Source organism: Budorcas taxicolor, chromosome 15 (genome assembly GCF_023091745.1).
Source record: "Budorcas taxicolor isolate Tak-1 chromosome 15, Takin1.1, whole genome shotgun sequence".
Lineage (NCBI taxonomy): Eukaryota > Metazoa > Chordata > Mammalia > Artiodactyla > Bovidae > Budorcas > Budorcas taxicolor.
Genome location: NC_068924.1, coordinates 54,759,477 through 54,773,156, shown reverse-complemented (window position 1 = coordinate 54,773,156; position 13,680 = coordinate 54,759,477). Strand labels below are relative to the sequence as shown.

At 39.0% G+C, this 13,680-nt stretch overlaps 1 protein-coding gene and 1 pseudogene across 1 annotated transcript in view; one reads left to right on the top strand and one right to left on the bottom strand.

The window, feature by feature from the left end:
• LOC128059925 (glycerophosphodiester phosphodiesterase domain-containing protein 4-like) overlaps window positions 1–13,680 on the top strand; it is a 93,681-nt gene that overhangs the window by 48,189 nt on the left and 31,812 nt on the right. The window lies entirely within an intron of this gene.
• Window positions 8,682–9,642, bottom strand: LOC128060551 (PC4 and SFRS1-interacting protein-like; annotated as a pseudogene).

Here is a 13,680-nt window from a genome sequence, read left to right as displayed (position 1 = left end):
TCCTAGATCAAGGAATAGGCATTAATAAACAATGAGTCATTGATGTCTGTTAACTTGTTAATAGATTAGACCAAATTTAGATTTGACCTCTTGTTTTGTATACTTTTAAAGAGAAAGATTTATGGTTATCTGGAAGATCAACAAGGTGAGCAAGTTCAGCAAAGATGAACATTGAATAAATATTTTGAGATCACTGAAGGTCTTTTTGGTTTCTGTTTTTTGAGAATGGTTCTAGGATGTCTGATTAAGTCAGATCACATGGACACACTTCATAAATGCTTCCTTCTTTAATCTTAAAGAACCAGTTAATCCCAGAAATCATCTTTAGTGATTTAGTGGTTGACCCTTGATAATTTTGAAAAATTTGCAATCTCCCATTGCATTTTGTCTCTCCTCAGCCAATGTATCATGAGGTAGATCAGGAGCTGGCAAACTACAGTCTATGGTCCAGTTCAGTTCACTAGCTGTTCTGTATGGCTTGCAAAGTAAGAATGGTTTTTGTATTTCTAAGTCATTGGAAACAATCAAAAGAGTAATATTTCAAGATGTGTAAAACTCATGTAAAACTCATTTTGTTTTAGTTCAATCTATAAAGTTTTATTGGAACATAGCTATGCTTATTCACTTATGAACAGTTTACAGCTGTCTTGCACTGTAATGGTTCAATAGTTGAGACAGAGCTGTGACTCACACAAAGTAAAAATAATATTTGTATCTGCTCCTTCACACATAAGTTTGCTGAACTCTGGATAATGAACTATTATTTTATAGAGTTAAGTTTACCCTTAGAAGTTTTATGAATAAAATCATAGATTCAATCTTAAGAATTTCAAGATGGGTTACTGCATAGCCTTAAGATCTTGGTTTAAGACTTAAGGAGAATGAAGTGAAGTGAAGTTGCTCAGTCGTGTCCGACTCTTTGCGACCCCATGGACAGTAGCCTACCAGGCTCCACCGTCCATGGGATTTTCCAGGCAAGAATACTGGAGTGGGCTGCCATTTCCTCCTCCAGGGGATCTTCCCAACCCAGGGGTCAAACCCGGGTCTCTTACATTGCAGACAGATGCTTTACCATCTGAGCCACCAAGGAAGCATCTTCAGAAAAGCTGAAACATAACTTCCCAGGCAAATTGTTGATTTTGCCCTGGTCAGGGCAGGCAGTGTTGATGATCTTCATCAGATAAGCCACAACGAAAGTAAATATAGAACCAAAAAGAATACATTTGGGTTACGCAAACTAGAAAATGAGGTATAATTCTTTGGTTAAGAACTCACAGACAGTGAATGAATTTATATCCTCCACTGTCTCAGTTTTGGAGTTTAAAAAACATCATAAAATAGATACATTGCTTGGACTAATACAAGATATAGTTAAACCTTGTTTTATCAAGTCTGTTATAGCTGAGTTAGATCTTCCTTAAATTCAGTATTAGGATTTTAGGCAAAAGTTTCAATCAAGTCATTGTGAACTCTTACGGATTTTACTCTGATTATTCTAGATCTTTTCTCCTCAGGAATTCTGCTACCATGACCATTTATTTATTTATTTATTGAATCAACATATTAGTGTCTATAGCTACAATTTGATAACGTGCAGTTGAAATTGGAAAAGGAGTACGTCAAGGCTGTATATTGTCACCCTACTTACTTAACTTACATGCAGAGTACATCATGAGAAATTCAGGGCTGGAGGAAGCACAGGCTGGAAGGAATCAAGATTGCTGGGAGAAATATCAATAACCTCAGATATGCAGATGACACCACCCTTATGGTAGAAAGTGAAGAAGAACTAAAGAGCCTCTTGATGAAAGTGAAAGAGGAGAGTGAAAAAGTTGGCTTAAAGCTCAACATTCAGAAAACGAAGATCATGGCATCTGGTCCCATCATTTCATGGCAAACATATGGGGAAACAGTGAAAACAGTGACAGACTTTATTTTGGGGGGGCTCCAAAATCACTGCAGATGGTGACTGCAGCCATAAAATTAAAAGACACTTGCTCCTTGGAAGGAAAGTTATGACCAACCTAGGCAGCATATTCAAAAGCAGAGACATTACTTTGCCAACAAAGGTCCATCTAGTGAAAGCTATGGTTTTTCCAGTGGTCATGTCTGGCTGTGAGAATTGGACTATAACGAAAGCTGGGCACTAAAGAATTCATGCTTTTAAACTGTGATGTTGGAGAAGACTCTTGAGAGTCTCTTGGACTGCAAGGAGATCCAACCAGTCCATCCTAAAGGAAATCAGTCCTGAATATTCATTGGAAGGACTGATACTGAAGCTGAAACTCCAAAACTTTGACCACCTGATGCAAAGAACTAACTCGCTTGAAAAGACCCTGATGCTGGGAAAGATTGAAGGTGGGAGGAAAAGGGGACACCAGAGGATGAGATGGTTGGATGGTATCACCAACTCAATGGACATGCATTTGAGTAAACTCTAGGAGTTCGTGATGGACAGGGAAGCCTGGTGTGCTGCAGTCCATGGGGTTGCAAAGAGTCGAACATGAATGAGCAACTGAACTGAACTGACTGAGAGTAGGAACAATCCAGGATTTGTGAATTTTGAAGTTTATGTAATTTTTTTAAAAATAAAAATAAATAAATGGGCTTCCCTGATAGTTCAGTTGGTAAGAGTGCGCCTGCAATGCAGGAGACCCCGGTTTGATTCCTGGGTTGGGAAGATCCCCTGGAAAAGAGATAGGCTACCCACTCCAGTATTCTTGTGCTTCCCTTGTGGCTCAGCTAGTAAAGAATCTGTCTGCAGTGCAGGAGACCTGGGTTTGATCCCTGGCTGGAGAAGTGAGACTACCTACTCAAGTAATCTGGCCTGGAGAATTCCATGGGCTGTATAGTCCATGCGATCTCAAAGAATGACTGAAGTGACTGAACTGTAGAATTTTCTTCAGCTCCTGATACTAATTTGTCTGTGGTGGCTTTATTCTAACTGTTCTTTTTCAAAAAAGATTCCTAACATAAAATTTTTAGGAAAGTGCTATAGAGAAGAACCTAGATAGCATATTCAAAAGCAGAGACATTGCTTTGCTGACTAAGGTCCGTCTAGTCAAGGCTATGGTTTTTCCTGTGGTCATGCATGGATGTGAGAGTTGGACTGTGAAGAAGGCTGAGCGCCGAAGAATTGATGCTTTTGAACTGTGGTGTTGGAGAAGACTCTTGAGAGTCCCTTGGACTGCAAGGAGATCCAACCAATCCATTCTGAAGGAGATCAGCCCTGGGATTTCTTTGGAAGGAATGATGCTAAGGCTGAAACTCCAGTACTTTGGCCACCTCATGTGAAGAGTGGACTCATTGGAAAAGACTCTGATGCTGGGAGGGATTGGGGGCAGGAGGAGAAGGGGACAACAGAGGATGAGATGGCTGGATGGCATCACTGACTCGATGGACGTGTGTCTGAGTGAACTCCGGGAGTTGGTGATGGACAGGGAGGCCTGGCGTGCTGCAATTCATGGGGTTGCAAAGAGTCGGACACGACTGAATGACTGAACTGAACTGATAGAGAAGAAACGAGTGTTATATGACAATAGTCTCAAAATAACAGTTATAGGTTGGTAAATGGAAACGGACTTAATATTGTTAGAAATTCTCTCTGCATGAATAGTTTAGTACTCTGAGCAACCTGGTTTACTTCCTTAGTGGGATTAATAGTAAAAGTAGTGGCACCTGTTATAATAAGAAAATGATATTGTTCATTTAAGTTTACAGCTGGTTTTCAGAATTATCTATTGAGTGATAGTCTTTCCCTCTAAGTGGCATCACTGAGAAGATTTTACATAATTGTCCTTTTTTAAAACTGAAGATTTATTGACTTAAAATATTATATTAGTTTCAACATGGTGATTTGATATTTTTATACATTACATAATGATCACTACAATAAGTCTGCTTACATCTGTCACCATACAAAGTTATTATGATATTATTGACTATATTTCCTTTGCTGTACATTATGTTTCTCTGACTTATATATTTTATAACTGGAAGTTTGTGCCTGGTTGTTGTTTAGTTGCCCAGTCATATCCGATTCTTTGTGACCCCCCTGGACTACAGCATGCCAGGCCTCCCTGTCCCTCACCATCTCCTGAAGTTTGCCCAAGTTCATATCCATTGCATCAGTGATGTCATCCAACCATCATCCTCTGACGCCCTCTTCTCCTGCCCTCAATCTTTCCCAGCATCAGGGACTTTTGTACCTCTTAATCTTACCTGTTTTATCCATTACTTCTTCCCTTTAGCATTCACTACTTCATTCTTTGTATCTATGATGTTCCATTTTGTTATATTTGTTTGTTTTGTTTTACTTTTTTAAAATTTATTTTTTTACTGAAGGATAATTGCTTTACAGAATTTCACTGTTTTCTGCCAAACCTCAAAATGAATCAGCCATACATACATATACATACATATATCCCCTCCCTTTTGAACCTCCCTCCCACCTCCCTCCTCATCCCACACCTCTAGGTTGATACAGAGCCCCTGGTTGAGTTTCCTGATCCATACAGCAAATTCCCGTTCACTATCTATTTTACATATGGTAATGTAAGTTTCCATGTTACTCTTTCCATACATCTCACCCTCTCCTCCCCTCTCGCCATGTCCATAAGTCTACTCTCTGTCTAATTCTTCAATGCTGCCCTGTAAATAAATTTGTCAGTACCATTTTTCTACATTCCATATATATGTATTAAAATACAATATTTATCTTTCTCTTTCTGACTTACTTCACTCTGTATAGTAGGTTCTAGGTTTATCCACCTCATTAGAACTGACTCAAATGCATTCCTTTTGCGGCTGAGTAATATTCCACTGTGTATATGTACCACAACTTCTTTACCCATTCATCTGTCGATAGAAATCTAGGTTGCTTCCATGTTCTAGCTATGGTAAATAGTGCTGGAATGAACAATGGGATACATTTGTCTTTTTCCATTTTGGTTTCCTTGGGGTATATACCTAGGGGTGGGATTGCTGGGTCATATGGTGGTTTTATTCCTAATTTTTTAAGGAATCTTCATACCATCTTCCATAGTGGCTGTATCAACCTACATTCCCACTGGCAGTGCAAGAGTGTTCCCTTTTCTCCACACCTTCTCCAGCATTTATTGTTTATAAATTGATTGGCCATTCTAACCAGTGTGAGATGATATCTCATTGTAATGTTGATTTACATTTCTCTAATAATGAGCAATGTTGAGAATTTTTTCATGTGATTATTAGCCATCTGTATGTCTTCTTTATGTAATGTCTGTTTAGGTCTTTTTCCCATTTTTTCATCGGGTTGTTTTTCTGGCATTGAATTGTATGAACTTCTTGTATATTTTGGAAATTAAGGATTTTTCATTGTTAGTATATAGAAATGCAAGTGATTTCTGTGTATTGATTTTGTATCCTGGAACTTTGCCAAATTCAATGATTAGCTCTAGTAATTTTCTGATACTATCTTTAGGGTCTTCTATGTACAGTATCATGTCATCTGCGAACAGTGAGTGCTTTTCTTCTTCTTTTTGATCTGGGTTCCTTGTCTTTATTTTTCTTCTCTGATTGCTGTAGCTAGGACTTCCAGAACTATGTTGAATAATAGGGGTGAAAGTGGACACCCTTGTCTTGTTCCTGATCTTCGGGGGAATGCTTTCAGTTTTTCACCATTGAGAATAATGTTTGCTATAGGCTTATATGGAATTCCAGTTGAGCTATTTCAAATCCTGAAAGATGATACTGTGCAAGTGCTGCACTCAATATACCAGCAAATTTGGAAAACTCAGCAGTGGCCACAGGACTGGAAAAGGTCAGTTTTCATTCCAGTCCCAAAGAAGGGCAATGCCAAAGAATGCTCAAACTACCACACAGTTGCACTCATCTCACACACTAGTAAAGTAATGTTCAAAATTCTCCAAGCCAGGCTTCAGCAATACATGAACCATGAACTTCCTGATGTTCAATCTGGTTTTAGAAAAGGCAGAGGAACCAGAGATCAAATTGCCAACATCTGCTGAATCATGGAAAAGCAAGAGATTTCCAGAAAAACATCTATTTCTGCTTTATTGACTATGCCAAAGCCTTTGACTATGTGGATCACAATCAACTGTGGAAAATTCTGAAAGAGATGGGAATACCAGACCACCTGACCTGCCTCTTGAGAAACCTATATGAATGTCAGGAAGCAACAGTTAGAACTGGACATGGAACAACAGATTGGTTCCAGATAGGAAAAGGAGTACATCAAGGCTGTACATTGTCACTCTGCTTATTTAACTTATATGCAGAGTACATTATGAGAAACGCTGGACTGGAAGAAGCACAAGCTGAAATCAAGATTGCCGGGAGAAATATCGATAACCTGGGATATGCAGATGACACCACCCTTATGGCAGAAAGTGAAGACGACCTAAAGAGCCTCTTGATGAAAGTGAAAGAGGAGAGTGAAAAGGTTGGCTTAAAGCTCAACATTCAGAAAACGAAGATCATGGCATCTGTTCCCATCACTTCATGGGAAATAGATGGGGAAACAGTGGAAACAATGTCAGACTTTATTTTGGGGGGCTCCAAAATCACTGCAGAATGTGATTGCAGCCATGAAATTAAAAGACGCTTACTCCTTGGAAGGAAAGTTATGACCAACCTAGACAGCATATTGAAAAGCAGAGACATTACTTTGCCAACAAAGTTCCATCTAGCCAAGGCTATGGTTTTTCCAGTGGTCATGTATGGATGTGAGAGTTGGACTGTGAAGAAAGCTGAGCACCGAAGAATTGATGCTTTTGAACTGTGGTGTTGGAGAAGACTCTTGAGAGTCCCTTGGACTCTAAGGAGATCCAGCCAATCCATCTTAAAGGAGATCAGTCCTGGGTGTTCATTGGAAGGACCGATGCTGAGGCTGAAACTCCAATACTTTGGCCAACTTATGCGAAGAGTTGACTCACTGGAAAAGACCCTGATGCTGGGAGGGATTGTGGGCAGGAGGAGAAGGGGACAACAGAGGATGAGATGACTGGATGACATCACCAACTCGATGCACATGAGTTTCGGTGAACTCCGGGAGTTGGTGATGGACAGGGAGGCCTGGCGTGCTGCGATTCATGTGGTCTCAAAGAGTCGAACATGAATGAGCAACTGAGCTGAACTGAACTGAACTATAATATGTTGAGGCCTTTACTATGTAGAGGTAGGTTCCTTCTATGCCAATTTTTTGAAGAGTTTTAATCATAAATGGGCTGAATTTTGTTGCAGTGTTTTGGTTTTTAGATTCCACACATAAATGAAACTTGTGGAACAGCTTGAAAAGGACAGGTGTTAATTCTTCTGTAAAAGTTTGGTATAATTCACCTGTGAAACTGGCTGGGATTTTGTTGTAGGGAGTTTTTTGCTTATCAGTTTCATTACTAATAATTGTCCTGTTCATGCTTTCTGTTTCTTCCATATTCATTCTTGACAGAGTGTACATTGGTAAGATCTCCAACAATTCTAAGCTGTCCATTTTGTTGCCATATTTGTCTGCAGTATTCTGATCTTTTGTACCTCTGTGGTGTCAGTTGTAACTTCTCTTTCATTTCTAATTTTGTTTGGGCCCTCCATCAGTTTTCTTGATGAGTCTGGCAAAAGTTTTATGAATTTCGTTTTTCTTTTCAAAGAACCTCTCCTTGTTGTGTTAAGTTGCTCAGTCATGTCTGACTCTTTGTGATCCCATGGACTGCAGCCCACTAGGCTCTTTTGTCCATAGAATTTCCCAGGCAAGAATACTGGAGTTGGCTGCCATTCCTTTCTCCAGGGGATCTTCCTGACCCAGCGATTGAACCTGGGTCTCCTGCATTGCAGGCAGATTCTTTACCATCTGAGCCACAATTATCTATCCTATAGTTTTTATCTGTGTTTTATTTATTTTTGCTCTAATCTCCATAATATCTTTCCTTTTACTAGCATTAGCTTTTGTGTCTTTTTTTTTTTTTCTTTAGGTTCATGATTTCAGATTTTCTTTTTTTCTGAGATAGGCTTGTATCACTATAAACATCCCTCTTAGAACTGCTTTTTCTGTATCCAGTAAATTTTGGATCTTTGTGTTTCATTTACATTTGTCACCAGGTTTTTTTTTTTCAGGTTTGTTTTTAAAAAAAAAGTTTATTTTTAAATTTTAGTTACAGTTTCATTTTTGTTTTCTTAACAATTCTTCTGTTTAATCCCTCAAGATTAAAAACAATTATTAATATTCTAAAGAATTAAACAGCAAAGGAATGTCAGAGAAGGCATAACTGCCCCATTCCCTGGGGTTAAAGCTACTTCAGTTTAGCACCTACCTTCAAAACAAAATGAAATTTTATATTTTCTAAATGAAATAATATACAACCACTGCCTTTATCTGAGTTTATTTATAACTTTCAAACACAACACTTCATTTTAAGCTTGGTAAAAAACTTTTAACAGGAATGATGGCCAACCTTAGTATGTATGTGTACCTTACAGGAAGTGTTCTTTTTTAATGATTATAACACAGTAGTAATGCCATTAATGAAGTCCTCAATTTAGAACTGAAACATTCTTCCATCAAGGGAGAGAAGGAAAAAATTCAGTCCAGTGAGTCTGTCTCAAGATCTTCATTTCTTATTTGCTCCACTTGTATTCTTTTTTCAGTAACCAGATTAATGCTTGGAGCCTAAAATGAGATGTATTTTTAATTACTGAAGATTACATGTTGTTTTGATGATCAATTTCCATTTGTTCCTCTTGCTTGCATTTTCTGTCTGTTGCTTCTTTCTCATGTTGGTTGGCCTTTGAGCATATTCCTTCCATGAGCAGTCTGAAACTTTCTTTCATCTCTTTCCTCTTCAGAATCAGAGGTTGATATAACCCCTGTTTTAGCTAAATTTTTTCTTTTAAATTCAACTTCCTATTTTCCCTTTTTTATTTGGCTCTTTTCTTCCTTCTGACCCTTTTCGTCCTTTTTAAGCTGCTTTTTAGGTTCTTTTTCCTCTTGCCCCCTTTTCTTACTTTTGTCTTCTTCAGTCACCCTGTCACTTTCTGAAGGACAGGGCTGTTTCACCATTTTGAGTCTGTCTCTTGGTTTTGAAATCTTGACTTCTGTAGCTACAGGTCGTCCTCTTTTAGGACTCACTTTTAGATCAACAGACGCTGTTGCTGTAGTCACTACTCCTTCCTGCTCGGTTTCTGCTTGTTTTTCTGCTTTTCTCTTTCTCCCTCTTCTGGTAGCTTTGGGTGTGGTTATGTCAGTTGCTTTAGTCACATCATCGCTGGCTTTCTCTTCATGGTCAGTATTTTCCTTTGAAACAATAGTTTCTTTTTCTTGAACTGCAACATTAGATGACACATTCTTTTTGTTTAGCTGATGCTTGTTGACTTGAAAGTTTCACTTGCGAATTGTTGTTTATCTCTCATAAGCCTTCACTAAAGGCTTTTTGTTTATTTGGTTTGCCGTACTTTTCCTTATTTTCTGAGTAAGGAAATATGTCTTTGGGGCCTAAAAAAGCAGTCCTGCGAGTTCCAAAAAAGAAAATGGGTAGTTAGTTTTTTCTGGGTGGTTTTACAGCTCTACCAGGAACCTCATCTATGAGCTGGCCAATGAGGATAACCATTCATCTTGACAAAGATGAGGTCCCCAGGTTTGAAGTCACAAGTCATGTTTCAAGGGTGAGGCCAGGGGTCCAAAGTCCAGAGGGGAAGTACAGCAGTGTGGACAAGAGGATGTGAGAGGTGGATGGGAGCCTAGGCCCCCATGGCAGCAAGAGGGAGAAGATGCATCTTCGTGTCCCAATGCACCCACCAGGAACTGAAGGCACTGAGGCTGTGGAGGCAGGCTAGCAACCTCTGCCCAAGTCCATGCAAGCCGTCTGTTCCACCAGCTGCCACAGAGGTGTCTCAACAGCTCTGAATAGCAAATGCCACTGCTGCCACCGTCACTCTCAGTGAAGGTGAAGTTGCTCAGTCATGTCTGACTCTTTACTACCCCATGCCATGTTCTGTAGCCCATCAAGCTCCTTGGTCCATGAGATTTTCCAGGCATGAATACTGGAGTGGGTTGCCATTTCCTTTTCCAGGGGATCTTCCTGACCCAGGGATCAAACCCTGGTCTCCCACATTGTAGGCAGATGTTTGACTGCCTGAGCTACCAGGTAAGCCCTGAGTACCGTCACTCTAGGTATTTTTTAAATTTCGTGTTTGTGACCTGTGGGTTACTCATTGGTTGTTCAGTTGCATGTTGTTTAGCCTCCATGTGTTTGTAGTTTTTGTAATTTTTTTTTTGTAGTTGCATTCTAATTTCATGCTTTTGTGGTTTATAAAGGTACTTGATATGATTTCATCCTCACTTTATTAAGACTTGATTTGTGGCCTGGCATATAATCTATCCAAGAGAATGTTCCATGTGCCCTTCAAAAGAATCATAGTCTGCTGTTTCTGAATCATAGTCTTCTAAATATGTTTAGTAAGTCTGTTTGTTCAGGTGTGTCATTTAAGTAGGATGTTTCCATATTAATTTTCTGTTAGGGTGATCTGTGAATCAAAGTAAGTAAGGTCCTAAAATACCCCCACCATTATTGTGTTACCCTCAGTTTCTTTATGTTCATTAATATTGCTTTATATGTTTAGTTGCTCCTACAGTGAATACACATACATTTACAATGTTAGTTAGTTCAGTCTCTCAGTCATCTCTGACTCTTTGCGACCCCATGGACCGCAGCACACCCGGCTTCACTGTCCATCACTAACTCCCGGAGCTTGCTCAAATTCATGTCCATCGAGTCGGTGATGCCATCCAGCCATCTCATCCTCTGCTGTCCTCTTCTCCTGCCTTCAATCTATTCTAGCATCAGGGTCTTTTCCAATGAGTCAGTTCTTTGCATCAGGTGGCTGAAGTATTGGCGTTTCAGCCTCAGCATCAGTCCTTCCAATGAATATTCAGGACTGATTTCTTTTAGGATTGATTGGCTGGATCTCCTTGCAGTCCAAGGCACTCTCAAGAGTCTTCTCCAGCACCACAGTTCAAAAGCATCAATTCTTCAGTGCTCAGCTTTCTTTAGAGTCCAACTCTCACATCTGCACATGACTACTAGAAAAACCATAGCCTTGACTAGATGGACCTTTGTTGGCAAAGTAACATCTCTGCTTTATAATATACTGTCTAGGTTGGTCATAGCTTTTCTTCCAAGAAGCAAGCGTCTTCTAATTTCATGGCTGCAGTCACCATCTGCAGTGATTTTAGGGCCCAAGAAAATAAAGCCTGTCACTGTTTTCATTGTTTCTCCATTTCTCCATTTACAATGTTATAGCTTCTTATTGAATTCATCCCTTTACCTTTATGTAATGTCCCTCTTTGTTTCTTGTTAAAGTCTTTGTTTCAAAGTCAATTTTGTTAGGTAGTATTGCTACCCCAGCTTTTTCTTTGCATGAAATAGCTTTTTTCATTCTCTGACTCTCAATCTGTATGTGTCTGTAGGTCTGAAGTGATTCTCTTGCTAGGTAACTTATATATACCTGTATGCATGCTTAGTCACTCAGTCGTGTTCAACTCTTTGCAACCATGTGGACTGTAGCCCAGTAGGCCCCTCTGTCCATGGGATTCTCTAGGCAAGAATACTTGAGTGGGTAGCCATTTCCTTCTCCAGGGGATCTTCCTGACCCAGGGATTGAACCCAGGTCTTCTGCATTGCAGATGGAATCTTTCCTGGCTAAGCCACCAGGGAAGCCCTAGCTTGTACATGGGTCTGGTTTTCTTGTCCACTGTTCTACTCTATGACTTTTTAATGTATTTAGATTTAAATAAATTACTGATAGTTATATACTTATTGCTATGCATACAAGTTGTTGTAGTTATTTTTTTTTCTTCTTTTTATCTCTTCTCTGGTAATTTGATGACTACCTTAGTGTTATGTTTGAACTCATTTCTCTTTTTTGTGTATGTGTTAGAAATTTTTGGTTTGTGTTAGCATGGAGTCTGTGCATGTGTGAGAAATTTTTGGTTTGTGTTAGCATGGAGTCTGTGCATATGTGTGTGATTATTTTAAGTTATCGATCTCTTAAGTTCAAGTATATTATAGCAACCTTACATTGTTACCCCCTGCCTACTCCGCATGTTTAATGTGCTAACATATTTTACATATTTTTATTTTATGTTTCAATTAACCATTTATTGTAGATATGGATGATTTTGCAACTTTTTTCTTGTAACTTTACTACTAAGTTTGTAAAGGTCAGATCTACTACCTTTAGTTAATGTTTGCCTTTACCAGTGAGATTTTTCCTTTTGTCATTTTCATATTTCTAGGTGTGATCTTTCTTTTCCACTTAGAAAGGTCCCTTTAATTTTTCTTGTTTAGCTTTTGTCTATCTGGAAAATTCTTTATCTCACCTTCAAATCTAAGTAATAAACTTACTGGGTAGACTCTTTTTGGCTATAGATTTTGTCCTCCATCACTTTGACTATATCATGCCACTTCCTTCTGGCCTGCAAATTTCTCCTGAAATGCTAGTTGATAGTCTTATGAGAGTTCCATTGTACATAATTGGTTGCCTTTCCTTTGCTGATTTTAAGATTCTTTCTTTATCTTTATTTTTTACCATTTTAATTTTAATATGTCTTGGTGTGGATCTCTTTGGATTTGTCTTATTTGAGAATCTGTCCTTTTTGGATCTGCATATTTGTTTCCTTTCCCAGGTTAGGGAAATTTTTAGCTATCATGTCTTCAAATAAGTTTTCTGCCAATTTTAAAAGACTTGAACAGACAGTTCTTATGAATAACTGTCTTCAGAAGAAGACATACAGATGGCTAATAAACACATGAAAAAGTACTCTACATTGCCCTTAATTAGAGAAATGCAAATCAAAGCTACAATGATGTATCGTCTCACACTAGTCAGGATGGCAATGATTAACAAGTCTACAAACAATAAATGCTGGAAAGGGTGTGGAGAAAAGGGAACCCTCATACACTCTTGGTGGGAATGCAAACTGATACAACCACTGTGAAGAAGAATATGGAGAATCCTTAAAAAAACTAAGAATAAAGCCATTGTACTACTCAACAGTCCCACTACTGGTACTGGGCATATACCCTGAGAAAACCATAATTGAAAAAGACACATGTACCCCACCATTCATTGCAGGTCTATTTACAATAGCTAGGACATGGAAGAAACTTAGATGTCCATCAGCAGATGAATGGATAAGAAAACTGTGATACATACACACAATGGAATATTACTCAGCTATTAAAAAGAACACATTTGAGACAGTTCTAATGAGGTGGGTGAACCTTGAGCCTATTATACAGAGTAAAGTAAGTCAGAAAGAGAAAAACAAATATTGTATATTAACACATATATATGGAATCTAGAAAAATAGTACTGATAATCCTGTGTGCAGGATAGCAGAGGAGACACAGATATAAAGAACAGACTTTTGGACTCAGTGAGACGAGGAGAGAGTGGGATGATTTGAGATGATAGCACTGAAACATATATACTACCATATTCAGTTCAGTTCAGGTCAGTTCAGTCACTCAGTCATGTCGGACTCTTTGCGACCCCATGAATTGCAGCACGCCAGGCCTCCCTGTCCATCACCAACTCCTGGAGTTCACTCAGACTCACATCCATCAAGTCAGTGATGCCATCCAACCATCTCATCGTCTGTCTTCCCCTTCTCCTCCTGCCCCCAATCCC